At 38.1% G+C, this 22,687-nt stretch overlaps 1 protein-coding gene across 2 annotated transcripts in view; it reads left to right on the forward strand.

Annotated features, from left to right (window-relative positions):
- The window catches only part of CDK13 (cyclin dependent kinase 13), a 160,198-nt gene that overhangs the window by 30,981 nt on the left and 106,530 nt on the right, over positions 1 to 22,687 (forward strand). The window lies entirely within an intron of this gene.

The following is a 22,687-nucleotide window of genomic DNA, read 5'->3' on the forward strand; positions in this document are numbered from 1 at the left end:
GTATGTGTTTTGAGTACCTGTTTTCAATTATTTTTGATAAGTACTTCGAGTTGGAATTGTTGAGTCATATTAATTCTGTGTTTAACTTTTTGAGAAACTGCCAGACTGTTTTCCATAATGGCTGCATCATGTTTACATTCCCACCAGAAAAAATAGGAGTTCCAGTTTCTCTGCATCCTTGCCAATGTTTGTTGTTTTCCTTCTTTTTTTAAATAATGGCTGCCTTAATGGGGTGAAGTTATAGCTCATTGTGTTCTTGATTTGCTTTTCCTGAATGATCAATGTTGAGCATCTTTTATTGTGTTTATTGCCTATTTGTAATCTTTTTTTGAGAAATGTCTACTCAAGTCCTTTGCCTATTTTTAAACTGGGTTGTTTTTCTTTTGTTGTTGAGTTTTAGGAGTTCTTTATGTATTCTGGGTAGTAAGTCCTTATCAAATATATTATTTTCAAATATTTTATCCCATACTGTAGCTTATTTTTTAACTTTCTTGATAATATGTTTTGATGCATAATGTTTTTAATTTTGCTAACGTCTTGGAGTTTTATGGTTTTAGTTCTTGTACTTAGGTTGTTGATTCATTTTGAGTTAATTTTTGTATATAGTATGAGGTATGGGTCCAACTTCATTCTTTTACATGTGGAAATCCTGTTGTCTAGCACTGTTTGTTCAAGAGACTATTCTTTCTCCATGGAGTGGACTTGGCACTGAAATGAGTCTCAGTCAACCCACTTTCAGTTCTGTTTTGACATCAACTGCAAATGCAGTACTTCTTTCTCTGACCCTAACCACCAGAGACAAACCAGATCTCACAAGCTAAAGGGCACAATGCTGCAGACGGCCAAGTCTGCCCAAGACTTCACACACCAGTTGCAAGCTTGGAGGTCCCCGTGACACCTTCACTTCTGACCTGATGGCTACAGTTTGGGTGCTCCCTACTACCTCTTCAGAAGGCCAGCCATAAGCTCGGAGATTGTCATGTCCCTGCTTACTTCTCACCTCCTGGCTCCCACTGCTCCCTTGGGTTTGGTAATTTGCTAGAATGACTCACAGAACTCAGGAAGGTGCTGTATTCATGGTTACAATTACATTTACAATACCATCAAAAAGGATAAAATAATTAGGAATAAATTTTACCAAAGAAGTGAAGGACTTGTATACTGAAAACTACAGAACATCGCTGAAATAAAGTTAAAAAATCTAAATAAATTAAAAGACATCCACGCTCATGAATTGGAAGACAATATTGTTAAGAGGTCGGTACTACCCAGAGCAAAATAAAGATTCAGTGCAATCTCTATCAAACTTCCAACAGCCTTCCGAATCTCCACGGTGTCCTACAAGTTAGGAAGTGTTCTCCATCTTCTATTTTTGGAAAAAGTTTGAGAAGGATTGGTGTTAATTCTTCTTTCAGTGTTTGGTGGAATTCACTAGTGAAGCCATCTGGTCCTGGACTTTTATTTGTTGAGAGATTTTAATTACTGATCCAGTCTCTTCACTTGTTATTGGTCTGTTGAGAATTCCTGTTTCTTCTTGAGTCAGTTTAGGTAATTTGTGTATTTCTAGTAATTTGTTTCTTCTAGATTATCTAATTTGTTGTCATACAATTATTCGTAGTATTTGCTTATAATACCTTTTATTTCTGTAAGGTCAGTAGTAATGTCACCACTTTTATTTCTGATTTTAGTTATTCGTGGTGTCTCTCTTTTTCTTTGTTAGGCTAGCTGAGCTTAAAAACCCCCCAAAAAACCAAACCCGTTGCCGTCAAGTCGATTCCTACTCATAGCGACCCTGTAGATTAGCTAAAGGTTTGTCAGTTTTGTTGATGTTTTCAAAGAACTAACTTTTGGTTTCATTAATTCTATTTTTTTGTTCTGTATTTCATTTGTCTTTAGTCTTATTTTCCTTCCTTCTACTAGCTTTGGGTTTAGTGTTCTCTTTTTCTAATTCCTCAAGGTGTAAAACCTAGGATATTGATTTGGGATTTTCCTTCTTTTTATATGTAGGTGATTACAGTTATAACTTTCCCTCTGAGTATAAGTTTTTTTATGTTGTGCTTTCATCTGTAAGTATTTTATTCATCTCTAAGTATTTTCTGATTTCCTTGTTGATTTTCTCCCTTGTGATTGAGAGTGTGGTGTTTAATTTCCACATATTCGTGAATTTTCTGGTTTTCCTTCTTTTAATGATTTCCAGCTTCATTCCATTGAGGTCAAAGAAAATAAGTTGTATGATTTTAACTTTTTAAAATTTGAGACTTGTTCTGTGGCATAACATATGGTCTGTCCTGGAGAATATTCATGTTCACCTCAGAAGAATGGGCATTTGGTTGTTTTCAGGTAGTGTTCTATATGTGTCTATTAGGTAGAGTTGGTTTATACTGGTGTTCAAGTTCCCTGTTTCCTTATTAATCTTCTGTCTAGTTGTTGTATCCATTGTTGAAACTAATGTATTGAAGTCTGCACTTACTGTTGTAGAAATTCTCTGTTCTCCCTTCAATTCTGTGAACTTCTGCTTCGTATGTTTTGGAGCTCCGTTGTTTGGTGTATATATGTGTATAATTGTTATTGTCTCAGTGTATAGTCTTTGTGTCTTGTAACAGTTTTGACTTAAAATCTATTTTTTTTCCCCATTATTTGTACAACCACACCTGCCCTTGTTGGTTACTTTTTTCATGGAGTATCTTTTCTGTCCTTTCACTTTCAACCCATTTATGTCTTTGGATCTAAAATGAGTCTCTTCTGGATACATATAGTTGGATCATGGCTTCTTAAAAAAATTATTTATTTTGCCAATCTTTGCCTTTTGATTGGAGAGGTTAATCCATTTACATTTAAAGTAATTACCAATAAGGAACCACTTGCTTCTGCCATTTCTCTGTTTTCTTCATGTCTTATACATTTTTTTGTCCCTTATTTCCTCCATTACTTACCTTTTTGTGTTTAGTTTTTGGTTTTTTTTTTTTGGTAGTAAACTGTTTTGCTTCCCTTCTTGTTTGTTTACTTGAGTGTATATTTTTTGGCTGTTTCTTTGTGGTTACCATGGGGATTACATTTACTATTCTAAATTTGTAACCACCTAGTTTTAATTGATACCCATTTTAACTTCAATAGCATACAAAACTCTGCTCCTTCCAGTTCCATCTTCCATCTTCCCTCTTTGTAGAGTGTTGTTGTCACAGATCATATCTTTATATGTTGTGTGCCCATTAATTTAGACTTATTTTTTATGCATTTGTCTTTTAAATTCTATAGGAAGTAAAAAACACAGTTACAAACCAAGAATACAATTATACTGGCTTTTATACTTACCCATGTAGTTACTTTTACTGTAGATCTTTATTTATTCATATGGCTTTCAGTTACTGCTAGTGTCCTTTTATTTCTACCTAAAGGATCCCCTTTAGCATTTCTTGAAGGGCAGGTCTAGTGGCTTTTGTTTGTCTAACCGATTCATAGGGACCTAGGAGTGTTTTAACTTCTTCCTCATTTTTGAATGATGCAGAATTCTTGGTTGATGTTTTTTCTTTCATTACTTTAATATGTCATCCCACTGCCTTTAAAAAATTGGCTATTAATCTTATTGTGGAGTCCTGGTGGTGCAGTGGTTAAGAACTTGGCTGCTAACCAAAAGGTCAGCAGTTTGAATCCACCAGCCACAGCTTAGAAACCCTATGGGGGCAGTTCTCTTCTGCCCTGTAGGGTTGCTATGTGTCAGGATCCAGTCTACAGCAATGGAGTTTTTAAGTCTTTTTGTGGACCCCATGTACATGAATTACTTCTCTCTTGCTGCTTTTAAGAGTCAAGCATTGCCCACTGCTTTTCCAGCCTGGGTGAATTCCAAGTTAGGCAAAACATAGATGAGCACGTTCTGTCAGTCCTTCTGATAGCTTCTGGACAGGTTAAAAGAGATCCACAATCACTTGTATTGAATAAGGTCTTTTCTGCTTCCTCTGGAACCAGGGACAAGCGTCCCCCACTGGAAGTGTAGGCTGCTGTCTTCAAGATTGCTACTGAGCCAGGAATGGGGCTTGGGGCAAAATCAAGTAAAAAGGCCGCAAAGCTTTCCTAGTATTTCTAAGTTTTCTTTTTTTTGATTCAGTGTTCTTTTAGTTGCTATAATTCTTTGCTTCTTTTCAACAGTTGTAACAAAGTTAGTTCTTACATTTTCTGCTTTGTTTAAAGTTCTTTGAGGAGACATGTGGTTGGAGCTGTATGCTCCACCATTCACTGATGTCACTTCAGGAGCAGTGTTTTGAGTCTAATGGAATGGATTAGATGGGGTAGAGGAAGACTGGAAACAAGAAGATGAATTTAAGAGGCTTATAGTACCAGCCGGAACCCTGGTGGTGCAGTGGTTGAGAGCCACAGCGAGCTACGCTACTAACCAAAAGGTCAGCAGTTCCAATCCAGCAGCTACTCCTTAGAAACCTTATGGGGCAGTTCTACTCTGTCCTGTAGGGTCACTATGAGTCGGAATTCACTTGATGGCAGCGATTTGGTTTGGTTTTATGGTACTAACCTAAAGATTGGCAGTTCAAATCCACCCAGCCTCCCCGTGGAAGAAAGGCATGGCAACTTGCTTCCATAAAGATTGCAGCCAAGAAAACCCCATGGAACAGTTCTGCTCTGTAACACCTAGAGTTGCTGTGAGTTGGAATTGACTTTACTGCATAGGGTTTGGTTTGAGTTTGGGTTATAGTACTATTACAGCTAATAGGGATGTTATAACATGTTATATGACAGAACATATATGGCTATTTAGAGGTTTGACTGAGAAAATGGAGAAAGGGATTGTTGTGAGAGACAAGTTTTTGAAAAAAATATTTTATATTTAATGTGGTACTTTGCAATTTTGGAAGCATTTTTTATACCTTTTGGGGTTAACAAAAAGTTTTTGAAACGGAAACAGCAGCTATTAGCATGTGAAATAAGCAGGGAAGAAAAGTTAGGCTTTACTGTATTGGACACATATATATAGAACATTTCTATCATTACCGAAAGTTTCTTTGGGTGGTGCTGTTCTGCAGTGTTTTATATAATGAGAGATTGGATGCTATTATAGTAAAATATTTAGGAAGCAGTGTTTGCTAATTAAACACAATTTTCAAAAGACGTGGACTCTTGGAGAGACTGTGATATAGCAGAAATGAGCAGTACCATGCTGTCTCTGCAAGAGACACTAACTAGCCTTATTAACAATGAGCACTAACCCATTTGGGCTTCAGAATACTGGGTTTTTATCCCGGTCCTGGTTTTTGTTGTATGAATCTGGGGAAACCTCTTAGAAACAACAAAAAAGGCTCTTGACTTGTTAAAGAGGTCCCATAACCTTCTAAAAGCAAGCATACAAACAAAACAATTTGTGTTCACCATAGATTCTACAGTGTAGAAATGTTAGAAAATACATTGAAAAAAATCTGTAAAACAAGAATGTCTGGTTGAATTTATTAGCAAATACAAAATGTCTGAGAGAATGTAGGTTTTCTAGGACATGAAATAAAAATTCAGAGGAGTTTTTGTAGGGAGATAGAGGAGTCGGAGAGGAATGGAGATGTGTTTAGAAGAATTCAGTTGGTATAGACATCAAATACCATAAAAATACCATTTCCAGAATATCTTTTGTAGAACAAAAATTTTCTAAGTCTTTACTGATAACTCTATTCAGATTGTACCCAGAAGAGAATAATAGGCCAGAGGAGTTAATCATCTTGGAGTTTTGCCTAATGTCTTTGTATCTCTTTTCTTGAATCTCGTTTAAGATTTACTAACCATAAAGCTCTCAATAAAATATTTATGTGTCTGTAGGAGCCCTGGTGGCACAGTGGTTAAGAGGTTGGCTGCTAACCAGAAGGCCAGCAGTTGGAATCCACCAGGCGCTCCTTGGAAACCCTGTGGGGCAGTTCTCCTCTGTCCTGTAGGGTTGCTGTGAGTCGAAATTGACTCCACAGCAACAGGTTTGGTTTAGGTTGGTATGTAACTGATGACCGTAGTCTTGCTAGAGCGGGAAAGTTAATGTAAGAAAACTGTGCTGTTACCTCTCATTAATTTAGGAACTGATGAGATGACAGTCTCTTTGCTTTGATCCTGCTGCTTTCCTTTTTGCTGCTCATCAGTATCTGGTCAGAGGATAGAAATACAACATATATCAGACTTGTCTTGAACTCCTACAGATCAGAATGGAGAGGAAATTAAAAATGTGGCCAAGTGTTTTATATTATGACACTTTTGGTTCCTGTATTAAAGTTATCCAAGATATTTTACAACAAACTTTTCACTTTACATTTAGCCAAGCACTTCTTTCCTTTCATTTTCATGAATAACTATTAGCTCGGTGGTGATTTTAATGATTGGTATGTACAGATATTTAATGATAAGCAAGTGTTATAGTATTTTCTAAACCAGTGTTCCCTTAGTCTAAACTAGTCTTACACGCATACCTTATGTACAGTATGGGGTTTGTATGGAACACTAGCTCAGTGCTGAACGCTAGTTGATGCCCTTAGCTCATACTTATTTTTGAAAGAATGAGGTGTAAGTTCAGTTTGTATTTGGATTTATTCTAAACCCAGTTTTCATTCTGTTTTGATACTAGAATTGTGGAATGTTTTTAAATACTTCTATCCACACTATATTAATGTCTGGTGTACATAAAATATTCTAGTTATTTCTTTTTTTCTCTGCCCATTTTATTTATGGATTCCTAGCAGTTTCTTTGCTTTATTTACCCTCTTCTCATAACTCGTACAGAATTGTAGTAAAAGCTCTCTCATTGGCAGTGTGTTAAGAGTATCTATCTACTTTAGAGTCAGAAGGCCTGTGTTAAAAACACCTGGCACACTACTAGATCAGTCAAGGTTCTGGAAGGAAACAGAATCCAACTCGGATGGTTCAAGAGACTTTAATGAATGGGCTTCAGAGGTAGCACGGATTAAGGGAACCCACAAGAGATGTTGACAGTAGTAATAGAGGGAAACCTGAAGGGGCAAAGAAAATATGGTGTTATTGGAGCCTGATGAGAGAGAGTGATGTGGAGAAGAAGCTGCCTGATAGGAGCCATACGATGAAGGGGCACATCTTCTGCCAGAAAATGTGCCTAAAAGGAGGGAGGGAGCTGGGAAGACATAATCTAGCCTTTCCCTGCCTTCTGATCTTCTGCCAGTGACAGACAGTACTGAAATTCAGAAGGTGCATCTGTGGGGGTTAGCCTCCTTGGACACAGAATGGGGCAGAAGAGTATCTGGGGGAGAGGGTACTGGCAAAAGATAATAACCAATGCAACTACTAATGCTTATGGGAATGACTTAAGGTAACACAATGTCTCTGAGACTAAATTTTTTATCTGTAAACAGTATGCAACAGTTAAGTGCTCAAATGCTAACCAAAAGGTTGGTTCGAACCCACTAGAGGCAGAATAGATCTGGTGATCTACACCTGTAAAGATTACAGCCTAGAAAACCCTGTGGAGCAGTTCTACTCCCATAGGGTTGCTATGAGTCGGAATTGACTCGACGGCAACGGGTTAAACTGTAGATACTTTACTGGGTTCCTGTGGACATTAAATGAGATAACATGTGAAAGTACTATCATGGTGCTTTTGACTCATCAGTATGTTTTTAAAGTTTGGCTAAGGTGTGGATCTGAAAAGCTCAGCTTCATTTCGCTTGGTGGTATGCTGCATTTATTTTGTAGGAACTTTGGTTGCCACCATACTTATGTGTTAGTTTTTGTGTTTCCAATAATTTTTTGTCTAAATTTTATTAATTTTGTTGTTGAGAATATACACAGCAAAACATACACCAATTAAACAGTTTCTACATGTACAGTTTAGTAACATTGATTATGTTCTTTGAGTTGTGCAGCCCTTCTCACCCTCCTTTTCTGAGTTTTTCCTCCTTTAACATAAACTCCTGCCCCTGAGCTTTCTGTCTAGTCTTCCAAGTTGCTGTTGTCAGTTTGATCCCATATAAATAGTTCTTAAAAGAGCATAATGCTTAAGGCAGACCTTTTTTATTAGTTAAGCTAAACTATTGTTTGGTTTTAAGATGACTTCAGGGGATAATTTTGGCTTAAGAGTTAAAGATTATCTCAGAGCGGCCATCTAAGATACTCCACTGGTCTCACCCCGTCTGAAGCAAGGAAGAATGAAGAAAACCAAAGACACAAGAGAAAGATTAGTCCAAAGGAATAATGGACCACAAGTAACACAGCCTCCACCAGACTGAGTCCAGCACAACTAGATAGTGCCCGCCTATCCCTACCGACTCCTCTGACAAGGGATCACAATAGAGGGTCCCAGACAGAGCTGGAGAAAAATGTAGAACAAAAATCTAACTCAAAAAAAAAAAAAAAAAAAAAAACCTTATTGGTCTGACAGAGACTGGAGGAACCCCAAGAGTATGGCCCCCGGACACCCTTTTAACTCAGTAATGAAGTCACTCCTGAGGTTCAACCTTCAGCCAAAGATTAGACAGGCCTATGAAATAAAACAAGACTAAATGGGTACACCAGCCCAGGGGCCAGGATGAGAAGGCAGAAGGGGACAGGAAAGCTGGTAATGGGGAACCCTAGGTCGAGAAGGGGACAGTGTTGACATGTCATGGGGTTGGCAACCAACGTCCCAAAACAGTATGTGTATTAATTGTTTAATGAGAAACTAATTTGCTCTGTATACCTTCATCTAGAGTACAATAAAAAAATAAAGATTATCTCAGGGCAATAGTTTCAGGGGTTCATCCATCCTCCGTGGCTCCAGAAAGTCTGGAGTCCATGAAGATTAAAAATTTTGTTCTGCATTTCCCCCCTTTTGATCAGGATTCCTCTGTGGAATGTTTGATCAAAATGTTCAGGAATGGTAGCCAGACATCGTCCAGTCCTTCTGGTCTCATGGCAAAGTAGGCAGTTGTTCATGGAGACAATTAGCCACGCATTCCATATTCTCCTATTCCTGATGCTCCTTCTTCCTCTGTTGCTCTAGGTGAATAGAGACCAGTTGTTGTGCCTGGTTGCTCCAGATGAATAGAGAACAATTGTTTTGGCTGGGATGGCTGCTTGCAGAGTTTGAAGACCACAGGCAGTACACATCAAACTAGGAGACAGAACAGAAACACTAAATGCGTTATTAGGCCAATTAACTGGGATGTCCTATAAAACCATGACCCTAAACCTCCAAACCAAGGAACCAAATCCCATGAGGTGTTTGGTTGTACATAAGCGGCCTCAGCAGCTACTCTTTTTTTTTTTTTTTTTTTTAAGTCACCGTTATAAATATACCTACCACACTATTTTTGCCAATTCAACTTTTTACAGGTGTTCAACTTATTCACAGCAATTACAGTAATCGACTCTGTGACCCTACCCTTAACTAATGTGATTTTCTCATCACCATTAGCCCTCCTTTTCCCCCTGCATCCTGCCCCTGGTAACCACTAATAAACTTTGGTCTCTACATTTACCTTTTCTTGTCTTTTTATATAAGTGAAGTCATACAATACTCGTCTTTTCATGATTAGCTTATTTTGTGCAGCATGTCTTCAAGCTCCACTCATACTGTAGCATGTATCAAGACTTCATTTCTAGAAAATTATAGACCAATCTCCCTCATGAACATAGGCACAAAAATTCTCAACAAAATTCTAACCAATAGACAATGACTTCCCTAACAGGGAACACAACGGAGAGTCCCTGACGGAGCAGGAGAAAAGTGGGATGCAGAACTCAAATTCTAGTAAAAAGACCAGACTTACTGGTTTGATTGAGACTGGGGGGACCCCAGGAGACATGGCCCCTAGACTCTCTGTTAGCCCAAAACTAAAACCATTCCCGAGGCCGACTCTTTAGATAAAGATTAAACTGGACTATGGGACATAAAATGATACTTGTAAAGAGTATGCTTTTTATTTCAAGTAGATAGATGAGACTAAATGGACAGCTTCTCTCCAGAGGCAAGATGAGAAGGCAGAGAGAGTCAGGAGCTGGTTGAATGAACACTGGAAATCCGAGGTGGAAAGGAAGAGTGTGCTGTCACAGTATAGGGAGAGCAATAAGGGTCAGATAACAATGTATATATAAATTTTTGTATGAGAGACTAACTTGAATTGTAAACTTTCACTTAAAGCACAATAATAATAAAAAAAAAATTCTAGCTAATAGAATTCAATAGCATATCAAAAAAAAATGTATCATAACCAAGTGGGATTCATTCCAGGTATGCAAGGACGATTCAACATTAGAAAATCAATCAGTGTAATCAACCACATAAATAAAGGAATCACATGCTCATCTCAGTTGATGCAAAAAAGGCATTTAATAAAGTCCAACATCCATTCCTGATAAAAGCTTTCAGCAAAATAGGAATAGAAGGGAAATTCCTCAGCATAATAAAGGACATTTATACAAAACCAACAGGCAACATTATTCTCAATGGAGAGAGACTTAAAGCATTTGCCTTGAGAATGAGAGCTAGACAAGAATGCCCGTTATCACTACTCTCAATTCAACATTGTAATGAAAGTCCTAGCTAGAGCAGTGAGGCAAGAAAAGGAAATAAAGGGCGTACAGATTGGTAAGGAAGAAGTAAAACTATTCCTATATGCAGCTGATACGATCCTATAAATAGAAAATACCAAGGATTCCACAGGAAAGCTACTAGAAGTAATAGGATTCAGCAAAGTAGCAGGATACAAGATCAGCATACAAAAATCGGTTGGATTCCTATAAACAACAAAGAGAACTTTGAAAAGGAAATCAGGAAAACAGTATCATTTACAATAGCCCCCATAAGATAAAATACTTAGGAATAAGTCTAACCAGAGACATAAAAGACCTGTATAAAGAAACCTACAAAACACTACAGCAAGAAACCTACATAAATGGAAAAACATGCCATGGTGGTGGATAGGAAGACTCATCATTGTGAAAATGTCAACACTACCCAAAGTGATCTACAAATATAATTCAATCCCAGTCCAAATGCCAGGAACATTCTTTACCAAGATGGAAAAACTAATCACCAACTTTATATGTAAAGGAAGGAAGGCCTGATAAGGAAAGCAGTATTGAAGAACAAAGTAGGAGGCCTCACATTACCTGATCTCAGAACATACCATTCAGCCATGGTAGTCAAAACAGCGTGGTACTGGTACAACAACAGACACATAGATCAGTGCAACAGAATTGAGAACCCAGACGTAAATCCATCCACGTATGGTCAGCTAATCTTCAACAAAGGGCCAGAGACCCTTTGGGGAAGAGACAGTCTCTTCAGTAAATGGGGCTGGCAAAACTGGATGTCCATCTGTAAAAAATGAAACAGGACCCATACCTCATGCTATAAACAAAAACTAACTCAAATTTGATCCAAGACCTAAATATAAAACGTAAAACTATAAAGGCCATGGTGTAAAAAATAGGGACAATGCTAGGGGCCCTAATACATGGCATAAATAGAGTACTAGACATAACTAAAAATGCACACACATCACAAGGTGAATTAGGTAAATGGGACCTCCTAAAAATTAAACACTTAGGCTCAACAAAAGACTTCTCTGAAAGAGTCAAAAGAGAACCTACAAACTGGGAAAAAAATTTTCGCTATGACATATATGAAAGGGGACTGATCTCTAACATTTATAGAAAACTTTAACATCTCAACTAAAAAGACAGTTCAATTAAAAATGGGCAAAGGATACGAACAGACACTTCACCAAAGGAGACATTCAGGCAGCTAACAAATATATGAAGAAATGTTTGTGATCATTAGCTATTTAAAAAAAAACAAAAACCCAAACCCGTTGCCATCGAGTTGATTCCGACTCATAACGACCCTATATTATTATTAGGGATTAGAGAGATGCAAATAAAAACTACAATGAGATGCCATCTCACCTCGACATTACTGGCAGTGATCAGAAAAACAAAAAACAACAAATGTGGGAGAGGATGTGGGGAGATTGGAACTCTTATACAGTGTTGGTGGCAATGTAAAATGGTACAACCACTTTGGAAAACAGTTGGCGCTTCCTCAAAAAGCTAGAAATACCATATGATCCAGCAGTCCTGCTACTAGATATATGCCCCAAATAAATAAGAGCCTTGACGTGAATAGACATACGCACACCCATGTTCATTGCAGCATTGTTCACAATAGGAAAAAGATGAAGACAGCGTAAGTGCCAATCAACAGGTGAATGGATTAACTGTAGTAGTATGCACACTGGAATGCTATGCAACAATAAGAATAAAGAATCCTCAGAACATCTCACAACATGGATGAATTTGGAGGACATTATGCAAAGTGAAATAAGTCAATCACATAAGGATAAATATTATATGAGACCACTACTATAAAGTAACAGTAAAAGGCTTGGACACAGGAACATTACAAAAAAAATTTTTTTGATGGTTACCAGTGACGGGAGGGGGAGGGAGGGAAAATTACCAATTAGATAGAAGACGTGAGTTAATATTGATGAAGGAAAAGGCAATAACATAATACGGGGAAGTTAGTACAACATGACCAAGGCAAGAGAGGACCCCGAAAGGAACTTAAGAATAAAGGGCAATTACGATAACTACTGTAGTTTAGACAATCCTACAGCAATAGTGTCAACAAACAGTAATTTATAAATGGACAAATAGGTAGATACATATGCCAAGAGATGTGAGAGGATGTAAGGAAACACACCCTCTAGCAAATAATAGGTTTGGTGGTGGATATTTCTACATATATGACTGTAGGTGTGGCTCATACAGAGCACACAAGGGATATAATTGTCAGGGAGACCTCTTAGACTTAGCCAAACACCTGGTGGAATGAAGTTCCTAGGCTAGAAGACAAAAGACCACCTTTTGACTATGTAAGTAGTGCTGTAATGAACATTGGTATTCAAGTCTCTTTTTGAGTCTCTTTTCAAGTCTTGGGCATATACCAAGGAGTGGAGTTGATGGGTCATATGGTAGTTCTAGTTTTAGTTTTTTTGAGGAACTGCTACACTGTTTTCCTCAATGTCTTTACCATTTTGCATTCCCACCAGCAATGGATAAGTGTTCCAGTTTCCCCACATTCTCGCCAATATTTGTTACTTTCCTTTTTTTTTTTTTTAATCTTAGTCATCCTAGTAGGAATGAAATTGTATCTCATTGTGGCTCTGATTTGTGTCTCTCTGATAACCAGTGACGCTGGGCATCTTTTCCTGTGACTGGTGGCCATTTGAATGTCCTCTGGTGAAATGTCTATTCAAGTCCTTTGCCCATTTTATGATTGGGTTATTTGTCTTTTTTGTTGTTAAGTTGTTGACGTTTTATATATATTTTGATTATTAGATTCTTATTGAATATATGGTTTCCAAAGATATTCTCCCCGTCAGTAGTTTGTCTTTTCACTGTTTTGGTAAAATCTTTTTTGTTGTTGTTGTGCTTTAGGTGAAAGTTTACAGCTCAAGTTAATTTCTCATACAAAAATCTATACACATATTGTCATGTGACACTAGTTGCAATCCCTATAATGTGACAGCACACTCCCCCTTTCACCCCGGGTTTCCCATGTCCATCCAACCAGCTCCTGTCCCTTCCTACCTTCTCATCCTGCCTCTGGACAGGGGCCACCCTTTTGATCTCGTGTATGTGCTTGAACTAAGAAGCACACTCCTGATGAGTATTTTATGTTTTATAGTCCAGTCTAATCTTTGTCTGAAGAGTAGCCTTTGGGAATGGTTTTAGTTCTGGGTTAACAGAGCGTCTGGGGGCCATGGCTGTGGGAGTTCCTCCAGTATCAGTCAGACCATTAAGTCTGGTCTTTTTACATAAGTTTGAGTTCTGCTTCACACTTTTCTCCTCCTCTGGCAGGGACTCTCTGTTGTGTTCCCTGTCAGGGCAGACATTGGTGGTAGCTGGGCACCATCTAGTTCTTCTGGTCTCAGGCTGATGGAGCCTCTGGTTTATGTGGCCCTTTTGTCTCTTGGGCTAGTACTTTTTTTGTCTCTGGTATTCTTCATTCTTCTTTACTCCGAGTGGATTGGGACCAATTGATGCATCTTAGATGGCCGCTTGCTAGCTTTTAAGACCCCAGATGCCACTCGCCAAAGTGGAATGCAGAACATTTTCTTAATAAACTTTGTTATGCCAATTGACCTAGATGTCCCCTGAAACCATGGTCCCCAGACCCAGCCCTGGCTACTCTGTCCCTCAAAATGTTTGGTTGTGTTCTGGAAACTTCTTAGCTGTTGATTTAGTCCAGTTGTTTCGACTTCCACTATATTGTGTGTTGTCCTTCCCTTCACCTAAGATGATTCTTGTCTACTATCTAGCTAGTGAATTCCCCTCTCCGTCGCTCCCTACCCTCGTAACCATCAAAGAATGTTTTCTTCTGTGTTTAAACCTTTTCTTGAGTTCTTAGAACAGCGGTCTTATACAATTATTTGTCCTTTTGCAACTGACTGATTTCACTCAGCATAATGGTAAAATCTTTTGATGAGCAAAAGTTTTCAACTTTTATGAGATCCCATGTATTTATTTTGTTTTTTGATGTTTGTGCTTTTGTTATTAGACAATTGTAAAAAGGGTATGAGGGCAGTGTCTGACCTCCTCTAACTTTACAAGGGGGGAAGGAAGCGCAGGATCAGCCGGCCAAGGCTAATTAATTCCTATGAGGTGGTGGTAAGACAAGCCTCCTTTCTCTGGCACCTTTACCAATTCTGACATCAACGTCCCTCCCACGACACTCTGTACTTCTGTGCTGAGTTCGACAATTTTTTACAATGGCCACACAGATCTCACAGACCATACTCATAACTGCGGGGTTTATGAGAGAAGTCACAGGTTACAATTCAGGCTCAGGAACCCTCAAAGATACATTTTTTCCATCAGGACAGCCTCTTCCCAGCCTTGCTCACAGGCACACCTCCCCCTGGCCCTCAGTCTCTGCCCAAAGGCATTCAGCTTTCTTGCTCCATGGGCTTGAAAGCTGACTGCGCCTTCTTCTGTGGATCTTTGCTGCCGGGTCTCTGCTGCCGGGTCTCTCCTGCGAGTCTCTCCTTCCTTGGTGGTGGTGGAGTCCTCTCTTCTCCACCTCTGGGGTGGTTCATTTCAAGCCTATGGTGATGACCAAAACTGACCAATCCCTTTGGTGGGCCACAATTACCATATCTGCACAGTCCTGTCACCTGGGTGGGAGTTACAAGACTATGGTGAGAAAGGAGAAAGGCCACACAAAAGTGATCCATCACACCACAACGTTAAGTGCTAGGCGTGACAATGTTACCCCTGCACTTTCTTCTAAGAATCTTATGGTTTTAATTTGCACATTTAGGTCCTCAATCCATTTTGGATTTGTTTTTGTGTATGGTGTGAGGCATGGGTCCTGTTTAATTTTTCTTCATGTGGAAATCGAGTTTTCCCAGCACCATTTATTGAAGAGATTATGCTTTCTCCATTGAATGTACTTAGGACCCTTGTCAAAAATTAGTCGACCATAGATGTGTGGTTTTATTTCTGGACTCTCAATTCTGTCCCATTGGTCTGTGTGTCTGTTGTTATACCAGTGCCAGACCGTTTTGATTACTGTAGCTGTATAGTATGTTTTAAAATCAGGAAGTATGAGTCCTCCTACTTTGTTCTTCTCTTTCAGCATTGCTTTAGCTATTTGGGGCCGCTTGCCATTCCATATAAAGTTGAGAATTGGTTTTTCTATTTCCGTAAAAATGGCTGTTGGAATTTCGATCGGTGTCGGCGCGACGACGATTGTCAGAGCGGCGAAGACAGTAACCAATGCCAGAACTCTTACAGAGAAGTGGGGCCAAGGAGGGTCACTCTGAGGAGTTGACCCCCACTTCAGTCCCAGGAGTTTATTTATAGTCAGTACAGCAAGCAGTGAAGCAAATCACAGAACAGTGGGCTTTAGGTGAATAACAAGAAGTTTCGGGTAAGAAAGAATGGGTTTCAAGTAAACAAGTCAATTAGTAAAGGAACAGTGGGTTTCGGAAAAACAAGTCGTGCCCAACCTCCCTCCCATCGATGACATATTTCACCGTGTTCCGCGCATGGGTGTTTGAGAGGCTGAAGTTAGCCATAGTGCAGCCATGTTTAAATGGCACATATCCCCACAGATCGGGATTGTATTGAATCTATAGATTGCTTTGGGTAGTATTGACATCTTAACAATATTAAAACTTCAATCCATAAACATGGAACATCTTTCCATTATTAAATCTTCTTTAATCTCTTTCAGCAGTGTCTTATAGTTTTCATTGTATAGGTCCTCCATGTCTCTGGTTAGATTTATTCCTAGGTATTTTATTCTCTCAGATGCCATTGTAAATGGAATTGTTTCCCTATTTCCTTTTCAGATTTCTCATTGCTATTGTATAGAAGCCCAGCTGATTTTTTTGTTGTTGAGCCCGTACCCTGCAACTTTGCTAAATTCCTCTATTAGCTCTAGACGTTTTTTGTGGACTCTTTGGGATATTCTGTATAGAAGAAGATTATACCATCCACAAATAGAGATAATTTTACTTCTTCTTTTCCAATCCAAATACTTTTTCTTTTTCTTGACTTATTGCTCTGGCTAGGACTTCTAATACAATATTGAAACAAGTGGTGAGAACAGCCACCCTTATCTCGTTCCATATTTCAAGGGGAAAGCTCTTAGTCTTTCTCCTTTAAGTATAATGTTGGCTGTTGGCTTTTCCCAGATGCCCTGAATCATACTGAGGAATTTCTCATCTATTCCAGTGTTCTTTAGGGTTTTGATCAAGAAAGTGTGTTGGATTTTATCAGATGCTTTTCCTGCATCTGTAGATATGATCATGTGGTTCTTTTATTTTGTTCTGTTGATGTGGTATATTATCTTGGTTGATTTTCTAATGTGGAACCATCCCTGAATTCCTAGAATAAAGCTCACTTGGTCATGGTGTATGTCTCTTTTAATATGCTGTTGGATTCTGTTCACTAGTATTTTGCTGAGGATTTTTACATCTATATTCGTAAGAGATACTGGCCTGTAGTTTTCTTTTCTGGTGGTGTCTTTGTCTGGTTTTGGTATCGGTTATGTTTGCTTCATAGAATGAATTAGGGAGTATTCCTTCCTTGTCTGTTGTCTTAGTTATCTAGTGCTGCTATAACAGAAATACCACAAGTGGATGGCTTTAACAAAGAGAAATTTATTTCCTCACAGTGAAGTAGGCTAAAAGTCCAAAATCAGGGTGTCAGCTCCAGGGGAAGGCTTTCTCTCTCTGTTGGCCTTCTCATAAATCTTACCCCAGACTAGGAGCTTCTCTGCACAGAGACCCCGGGTCCAGGACGTGCTCTGCTCCTGGCATTGCTTTCTTGGTGGTATGAGGTCCCCAGCTCTCTTCTTGCTTCCCTTTCCTTTTATCTCTTGTAAAAGGTGGGACAGGCCACACCCCAGGGAAACTCCCTTTACCTTGGATCAGGGATGTGACCTTAGTAAGGGTGTTACAATCCCAGCCTAATCCTCTTTAACATAAAATTACAATCACAAAATGGAGGACACAATACTGGGAATCATGGCCCAGCGAAATTGATACACACATTTTTTGGGGGACATAATTCAATCCATGGTATCTGTCTTTTGGAAGAGCTTACACAGTACTGATGTCAGTTCATCTCTAAATGATTGGTAGATTTCTCCAGTGAAGCCGTCTGGTCTAGAACTTTTTTTTGTTGGGAAATTTTTGATCACTGATTCGATCTCTTCACTTGTTATGGGTCTGTTGAGACTTTCTATTTCCTCTTGAGTCAGTTTGGGTAGGCTGTGTGCTTCTAAGAATCTGTCCATTTCTTCTAGGTTATCCAGTTTGTTGCCGTACAGTTGTTCGTAATGTTTTGTCATATTTCTCTTCATTTCTGTCAGTTGTAATGTTCCCTCTTTAGTTTCTTAGTTTGGTTATTTGCATCTTTTCTTTTCTTTGTCAGTCTACCTAGAGGTTTGTCAATTTTATTGATCTTTTCGAAGAACCAACTTCTGTTTTTATCGACTCTTTCTATTGCTTTTCTGTTTGCATTTGTTTTTCTGCTCTGATCTTTGTTATTTCCTTTCTTTTGATAGGTTTAGGCTTAGTTTGCTTTTCTTTCTCGTTCCTGGAGTTGTCAAGTTAAGCTGTTGATTTGAGATGTTCCTTCTTTTTTTTATGTAGACATTTATTGCTGTAAGTTTCCTTCTGAGTACTGCCTTTGCTGCATCCCAGAAGTTTTGGTGTGTTGTGCTTTCATTTTCATTTGACTCTTGAGAAATTTGTGACTTCTCTTTTGATTTCTTCATTGACCCATTGGTAGTTTAATAGTGTGTTGTTTCCATATGTTTGTGCATTTTCCAGGCTTTTTTTTTTTTTTTTTGTTACTGATTTCTAGCTTCACTCTGTTGTGGTCAGAGAAAATACTTCATATGATTTCAGTCTTTTTAAATTTATCAAGACTTGCTTTTTGACCTACCATGTGGTCTGTCCTGGAGAGTGATCCATGTGCACTGGATTAGAATGTATATTGTGCTGTTAGGTAGAGTGTTCTGTATATGTCTCTTAAGGCTAGTTGATTTATAGTATCTTTCAGGTCCTCTGTTTGTTTGTTGATCTTCTTTCTAGATGTTCTGTCCAGTATTGAAATTGGTGTATTTAAGTCTCCAACTATTATTGTAGTCCTATTTCTCCCTTCAATTCTATCAGTATTTGCTTTTATGTATTTAGGTGCCCCAATGTGGGTGCATATGATTGTTAAATCTTCTTAATTAATTGACCCTTTTTATCGCTATATAATGATCACCTTTATCTCTTCTAACAGATTTTATCTTAAAGTCTACTTTGTCTGATTTATATTATTAATGACTCATATATAAAATATTGCCGCCTAGCTCTCTTATTATTTGCACACAGTATGTTTTTTCAGTTCTTTCAGCCTGTTTGTGTCTTGGATCTAAGGTGCGTCTCTTATAAACAGCATATCAGGTGGATCATGTTTTCTTGTCTGTTCTGCCACTCTCTGCCTTTTGATTGGAGCATTTCATCCATTTACATTCACTGTAGTTACCTATAAGAAGTGAATTCTGCCATTTTGTCATTTGTATTTTGTGTGTGCTTACACCTTCTTTCGAGCCCTGGTGGCGCAGTGGTTAAGAGTTCGGCTCCTAACCAAAAGTTTGGTAGTTTGAATCCACCAGCCACTCTGTGGAAACCCTGTGATGCAGTTCTGCTCTGTCCTTTAGGGTTGCTATGAGTTGGAATCCACTCGATAGCGATGGATTTGGTTTGGTGTTTTTTTTTAAGCCTTCTTTGTCTTTGTCTTTTACTACTGCTTGCTTTTGTGTTTCATTGGTGTGTTGTAGTGAGCCATTTTGGTTGCTTTCTCCTTTCCTTTTTTGCAGATTTTTAAGACATTTTCTTAGTGGTTATCATGAATGTTACGTCTAACAGCTTATATTTATAACATTCTAGAGTAAGTTGTACCAACTTCAGTGATATATGAGAAATTCTATCTATACCATTTCTTCCCTTCTCCCACTTGTTGTTGTTATCACTAATTACGTTTTTATGTTTCATGTCCCCTGTAACGTAATTTTATCCTTGGTTTTTATATATTTGTTGTTAAGAAACTTGAAGGATAACACAGTAAGAATTATCAAGCATGTAGACCTTATTACTAGCCCTTATACTTGTTCCTGTATTTTCTTTTATTAGAGATCTTTCTTCTTACGTGTAGCTTTGAATTACTTTCTAGTATCTTTTCCCTTCCATCTAAAAACTCCCATTAATATTTTTTGTAGTGCCAGTCTGGTGGATATGAACTCTCTCAGCTCCTGTTTATCTGGGAATGTTTTAATTTCACCCTCATTCTCGAAGAGTAGTCCGATAATTTTAAAAAAGTAATTCCACAGTCATTATTAACTTCTGAAGATTTAGTTTTTCATAATTTTACTGAGCTAGGAGCTTAAAAACCTTAAGTTCTAGTTCAGATTATCCATATATTTGTGGCATAACTTTTTTTAGAGTTATGCTTACTTTACCGCTCTGTGCTTTTCCCTTCTGACAAGTAGGAGTAATAATACTTAACGTGGTAAACATTTGATCTGTTGTGGTGAAATAAAGTAATAGTTGTCAAGTACTTTGAGGAGTTAAATGAGATGTAAATTAATTTTTACATATTGTTTTATCTTTCATTTTCTACATATTTTAGTTTATCTTTCATTCTGAAGTTTATTAATAGAGCATAGATGATTGGTTATGATTTTTACTTGATTGTATTTTCTGTATGAAATTATGTAGATCATGAGACATCTCATATTTGTGTTTATGTAAGGTTGCTGGTTATGTGCTTATGTAACCATTTTAGTCAACATGTGCATGACTGTAAGCTTTTTATATTTACATTTAAATTATCTTTCTGAAGTATACCCCCAGAGAATGTTTTTACTTACTGCTTGATGACAGGTTTTGTCTTTTATGCTTGCCGTGGAGAGAATACTGCTTACTTCTGAACTTATGGGTGAGGGTACTTTTGAAATATAGAAATTGTCTCCCTGGCATGAGATTTGCCAGACTTTACCCTTCTTTTGCAACCATTAGTGTATCCTTATTGCCCACTTCTATTTTCTAATGCGACGGTGGTGCCTGTGGCATTTTTTCTTCCCAATTTTTATATTATTTCTTCTCACAGAGACCTACTTTCACCCAGCTTTGTGTTTGAGCATTTGTAGGACAGAGCAAGATCAAGACAGTCTTTTTTTTTTTTAATTCTACTGTAGTAAAATATAAATAACAAAAAGTTTGCCAATTTGTTGTTTGCTTTCTTTTATTTTACAAATTGATCATGGTTTGGGTTATTGAAGAAAAAGTAGCTTTTTGTGTTTTGATATGGGCAGCCATAGAGAATTCTTCTTTTTTAATTATATTCTATTGTGTTCTTGGTGAACATTTTCAGAGCAAACTGGCTTCCCATTTGACAACTTCTGTACAAACTGTTCAGTGACAGTAGTTACATTTTTCACAATGTGTCAACATTCTGTTTAATTGTATTCTGGTTGTTCTGTTTCCATTGGTCTAGGTTCCTTGCCCCCTTATCTTTTCATTTTTGGTTTAGAGTAATTGTTGACCTTTTGGTCTCATATAGATTTTTTTTAATGGATCACCATACTCGCGGGTAGTATCCTTTATTTTGTGTGCCAGTCTGTTATTTCGGTAAAAGGTGACCTCAGGAGATAGTTTTGGTTCAGGGTTTAAAGAGTATCTCAGGGTAATAATCTCAGGAAGTCCTCTAGTCTCAACTGGTCCAGTAAGTCTGGACTTCTTAAGAATTTGAATTCTGTTTCACATTTTTATCATGTTCTATCAGGGTTCCTCTACTATGGCCCAGATCAGAACGGACAGTAATGGCAGCCGGGCACCATCTAGTTCTTCTGGTTTGAAGGTAGACGAGGCTGTGGCTCATGTAGGCTGTCAGCCCTGTAGACTAGTTTCTTCTCTGAAACTTTGGTTTCCTCTTTCTCTTTTGCTTCTGATGAGTAGAGATCAAAAGTTGTATCTTAGATAGCTGCTCACAAGCTTTTAAGACCCCAGATGCTACTCACCTCACTAGGATACAGAACATGAACTTTGAACTGTGTTATGCCAGTTGACTGAGTTGTCCCATGAGACTAAAGTCCTAGGCCTTCAAACCCAGAAAACCATTCTTGCAAGGTGTTTGGCTGTGTGAGAAGTATCTGTAACTGTGTCCTCTGAATACATTTGCATGTACAAACATATCTGTACACACATGTACATATAGATAATTCTATTTGTGCATACATATGTATACATCTGTACCTACCCGTACACTTATATGCCTATATACATACATATGTGACTGTACACTTGATTTTTGGTTATTGTTGGTGTTGTTGACCGATTATATATGTCACATTTTTTTAGCGCAAACAACCTTTTCTCTTATGTGCTTCTTAGCGGCATCGTTTACTTTGGTCAAGCCGGGCTCATTACACCCACATTTGGTGCTATTGCCATTTTAATAATTTATAATTGTATAATTCACTGACGTTTATTACACACTCACCATGTTGTGCTCTCACCACTTTCCATATCCAGAAATTTTACATCACTTCAAACAAACTCAGTATCATCCCAAACATAAACTCAGTACCCCTTCAACAGTAACTTCCATTCCCTCCATAACCACTAATAAACTTTTGTCTCTATTCATTTATCTAGTCTGGATATTTCGTGTAAGTGGTATCATACAGTATTTGTCCTTTGTCTGACTTAATTTCACTCACAATAATGTTCTCAGGGTTCATCTGTCATAGCTTGTATCAGACTTTCATTTCTCATTATGCCTGAATAATATTCCATTTTATGGATAGGCCACATTTTGTTTATCCACTCATCTGTTGATGGACTTTTAGGTTGTTTCCATCTTTTGGCTATTTTTGAATAGTGCTGCAGTGAACATTGGTGTATATGTATCTGTGTTCCTGCATTCAGTGCTTTTGGGTATATTTAGTGGTGGAATTGCTGGATCATATGGTAGTTCTGTTTAACTTTTCAAGGAACCACCAAACTGTTTTCCACTGTGGCTGTACCATTGTGTAATCCCACCAGCAATAGATAAAGGTTATAATTGCTCTACATCCTCACCAACACCTGTTTGTTTGTTTGTTTTAAATCATAGACATCTTCGTGGGCATGAA

This window comes from Trichechus manatus, unplaced genomic scaffold (genome assembly GCF_000243295.1).
Source record: "Trichechus manatus latirostris isolate Lorelei unplaced genomic scaffold, TriManLat1.0 scaffold00114, whole genome shotgun sequence".
NCBI lineage: Eukaryota > Metazoa > Chordata > Mammalia > Sirenia > Trichechidae > Trichechus > Trichechus manatus.